A 5,000-nucleotide genomic window follows, 5' to 3' on the forward strand; every position below is an offset into this window, starting at 1 on the left:
ACACCCTCTGAGACGCAGGCCAGAAGCAGAGCACTGATGCAGGAGAGTTGAGAGCGTGTGCTCCAGTCACCAAGCTGATAGGAACACCATGGTTGACAAATGGATGGGCCAGTAGCTCGATTGAAAGCAGGAGGGTCACTACTCACTAAGGGACAGCTCCACACCCCCAACACTCGCTAAGGGACAGTTCCACACCCCATCACTCGGTAAGGGACAGTTCCACACCCCAATACTCAGTAAGGGACAGCTCCACACCCCAACACTCGCTAAGGGACAGCTCCACACCCCAACACTCGCTAAGGGACAGCTCCACACCCCAACACTCGCTAAGGGACAGCTCCACACCCCAACACTCGCTAAGGGACAGCTCCACACCCCAACACTCGCTAAGGGACAGCTCCACACCCCAACACTTGCTAAGGGACAGCTCCACACCCCCAACACTCGCTAAGGGACAGCTCCACACCCCCAACACTCGCTAAGGGACAGCTCCACACCCCCAACACTCGCTAAGGGACAGCTCCACACCCCCAACACTCGCTAAGGGACAGCTCCACACCCCAACACTCGCTAAGGGACAGCTCCACACCCCAACACTAACCGTTAATCAGCGCTTCTGTGTTCTGTTCTGGGCGTCTGACCGCCATCCTCTTATCTCTGAAGGGATAATTGACTGATGTGGAGTAATTATTTGATGATGGATAGACGAGCAGGATCGTGGTGAGCTGTAACACAATAAAGAACATGGATAGTCGACTACCTGATGCGTGACGTCGGGGATAGTCGCCTACCTGATGCGTGACGTTGTGGATAGTCGTTAGCCTGATGCGTGACGTCGTACGATTTGTGTACGATTTGACCATAACTCTTCATAATGGCATTGGAGACGAGGTAGAAACACTTCTTTAGTGGCTATAATAACAGAAAGTAATTATCCTCTCATGTAATCAATTTCCAATAGCTAAAAGGAGTTTAAAATAGTGTGTAAACACTAATTTGTAATTCAAACGAAGAGATGCTCTCTAGTGTATATTTAGAGGTTTAAATTTTTGTAACAAACACATTTTCTTCAAATAATTAGCCACTGAAAACGGAATGCATAGCTACTGCTACGAACATCAAAAGTCTATGCATTTATTCTTCCATAGTATTTAGTTAAGGATGGTTTCTTGCCGATCAAGGCAGTAATAAAAAAAAGGTTAGGTTGCATAAGGTTATATACTTTGGGCCCCTGATAAAAGGCGATAAATCATTCAATTTTAATATGGCTCGGAGGAGCAGTTAGCCTAGGCTGAGCTTAAGCGCCTCGCGGGAAGGGAGTGGCTGTATATTTTGAATAATGTTTTCTTCCTTGTTTATTTGTATCTAACTTGTCTTCCTAAACATATCTTGTCTATATAACTTGACTTGCCCTGCAAACCTATCGTCTCACATTTTACAGTAAAGGGAGTAAAAAAAAAAATCATCAATAGTCCCTGGAAATGTAATCGTATTGTTCCAGTGGTCAATTGTAAGACGTTAAATGGTATTATTCTTTCAGTACGAGAAAGCTTGTCGAGATTGTCACGAACATTAGTTACTTTGGAAGATTTTGAAAAATGTGAAATGCTTTCCTAGAGAAATTATTGTAGAAAAGTGGAAATCTGGCATAATGCAGAAAATATTACTGAGACCAATTAGATAAGAGTTTTTTTTGAGCCAGCTAAGGTTTTTGATTCCGACGAGCAATACCTGAGGATGTTACCAAACCGACAGTACCCATACTCTGCTCTATTAATATGGATAAATTAACATAGAAATTGAAACATCAAACAAAATATTAATTAACCGATTAACATCTCATTTAACAAAAAAAAACAGAAATATATATATATATATATACTTGCATACGTACAGACATTTAGCAGTCAGCAGAGCCTCGCTGCCTGTTATCAGACATTTGGTCAGCAGAGCCTCGCTGCCTGTTATCAGACATTTGGTCAGCAGAGTCTCGCTGCCTCTAATACTGACGCATCTGGTGTCATCAGCAGACATGAAGCACCACTTAGCGAGGCAGCTACTGCCTGTCTTGGCTGCTGATTGCTCCTATTATACCAGCAGTTTTTTGTCCAGTTTGAAAGATGATTTTTTTGGGTAATGTAAGGAGCAATTTGATGATATAAAATTGAATAAGTCTTATATCTCAGTTTAATTATAAAAATATAATATAGCGGGTGGCATAATAATATAGCAGGTAGCATAATATAGCCGATGGGATAATATAGCGGATGGGAACATGGACGAGACGAGACGGTGAGTAAGATGAGTCAGGTGAAAAGTGGTTGATGTGGCTAGATGAGTTAGACGAATCAGGGACAGGTAAAACTGATGATTAAAGTAGGTGAATAAAATACGAAGGGCGAAGAAAGTGAGTCAGTTTGATAAGTACAAGATACTTATGCATTAGAAGACGTAGCAACACTGATGAATGCAATGAGTAATGACATGAATGAGATGTGTGTGTGTAAGGGTCGCGTGAGTGGTGAGGCGTAAATAAACCTCATGAGTAAGATGTTTCGTGCGAGGAGTGAGTCTAAGGGTGGCGAAGAGCGAAACGGATAATCTGGTAATCTGTAGAAGATTGACGATTAAGGTATGAGGAAGATTGATTAGATGAATACAATGATGATAGGAGGGTCGTCTTCTATCCACCCCTCCCCCCTCCCAACCTGCCCCGTCACACACACAATCCCGAGAATCAAACCTGAAATACAATTCTAACATTTCTGAACAGGTTTATCATGAACGAACACAGATGTCGTGTGCGTCTGGAGGTTGAGGTAGTCACTATCTTCAAGAATTTGCACTCATACCTGCAAATTCTTGGTCCGAAAAATGGTAGACAAATAGCATAAAGGGAGGTAGAAATAGCCTAAGCTACTCTATCCCTTTGAGATGTATTTTTTTTCTTGTCTCAATAAACTTACTTGAACTTGAACTTGAACAAATAGCATACAATCGTCTGAAGATGATTGTACATCACGGTACCAGTTCTCTGTGAGTGGCTCGTCTCTCGTAGCAATAGCAACAGATGAGCGACTATAATCCTTCAAAGGGCAATATAATGATATCTGACTCCTGGAGACATCAATACACATTATAAAGATGATGTGTTTTGGTGTCTGTGGGTGTACTTCACCTGCCGCTACGGATTCCTGGAGCTGGTGGATGTAGGCAGAAGGTGGAGGCTGGAGACAAAAGTTGGTGGGAGAGTGAAGGATCGCGCGGTGCCGTGCGTGGAAGCCTGATACCATCGCTACTGTCATCCCCCGTATCATGCCCACCACGCTGTTAATTGTCCAACTTGTTCTCCGCTACGGACTTCTTCAGCAGCATAAACCTCTGCGACAGCCAGAATTATACCCATGCAGTTCCTACTGGACACTTGCAGGGGTGTAAACACTAAGAGATGGACAGAGGAAATGCTAGAATAATTGCTGTGTGAGGATATCCACACAGACTTCTCCGAAACTCTCGGAAGAAAGGTGTAAATACGGAAATTCTCTCACCCTTTCACTCACACGTTCAGCCCTTTCTCACACATTCAGTACTAGTGTAAATTCTGAAGTGGATGCTGAGGTGAGAGCAGCCAGACTCTGCCAGCATCACACTGAGAACACACCTCAAACAAGATAAACAAACATATTGTGTTGTAGCTAGTTAGATCAACAGTGAGGAGAAAAATGATAAGGCTCCTTATTTGGGATAATCAGATCAGCTGCGTCTTTCAGGCATAATTAAGCTGGGTTAAATAATCTCTACTCTGATCGGGAGCTAATTAAAGGTTTGCTGGGCCACCACCACGACCTGACCACCATCACAAACGCCACCACCACCATCACCAACCACCTGGTCATAACAATACCCAATTTCGTTGAGCATCAGCCTACCCAGTACCACCATTACCCGGCTTCTACCACCATCAGCTTGCTCACCACCAACTCCACCTGGCCACTATCACCATCCTTTCGCCACCGTCACCACCTTCTGGTCTCAAACATAATAACAAAATGGCAACCACCACCACTACCCGATTCCTACTACCACCACCTGGGCTCCGCCACTACCACCATAAAAATGTAAAAGAATGTGCATGTGTGTGTGTGTGTGTATGGCATGCATCATACGTCGCTGAAGGAAATTTTACAACATTTAGCATGACTGTATCTTGCCTCTAGGAATAGGTTTGTCATGGTATACAAGGGCTGTGTGAGGCTCTCAAAAGGACACAAAATTCGGGGTCTAGGCTGACCCCAGGACCCCAGGGAACTGAATTTGGGGGCCCGGATTGGATGGCAATGACAGTAAAGAGCCTCATGAGTAATTTCGTGCTGGGTGAACATTGTATGCATGTATAGTAAGGATTGTCTAGTGAATTTTCCATATAGTAAGGGAATAATTAGCACGATTTTGAATAAAATAATATATATAGTTTAACACATCCTGAAATAATCAGACAAGGACGGGGAAGGGTAATAGGCTTTATATAAGGACTGGGATGGATAATATGCTTTAGAAACACTAAAATATATGTGGTCGAGCAGGATATTATATACAAACAGGTAGAACTTAAATAAAGAGAGTAAATGCCTAGGAATAGGAGCTATTAACAGGCCACTAAAATTGAACAGAACAGGTAGAGCGGGCAAGAAAGAGCATGATGTGACAGCATAACACTCCTTATGTCAAACAAATTGTCATTCACACTTCCGTGGAAATAAACATTCATTTAACATTCATTTTTTATTTCCACGGAATGTTTATTTATGGAATAAATAAACTTTCCACGGAATGCCAGAGTTACTACAACTAATAGTTACTTGGGAAGACGTTAGTAAACAAATATAGCTTTATTTATTTATTTATATATATACAAGAAGATACATTGGGATTGTGAGGATACATAGCATAGTAATTACATTCTTGTAAAGCCACTAGTACGCGCAGCGTTTTGGGCAGGT

Source organism: Procambarus clarkii, chromosome 30 (genome assembly GCF_040958095.1).
Source record: "Procambarus clarkii isolate CNS0578487 chromosome 30, FALCON_Pclarkii_2.0, whole genome shotgun sequence".
NCBI classification, from domain to species: Eukaryota; Metazoa; Arthropoda; class Malacostraca; order Decapoda; family Cambaridae; genus Procambarus; species Procambarus clarkii.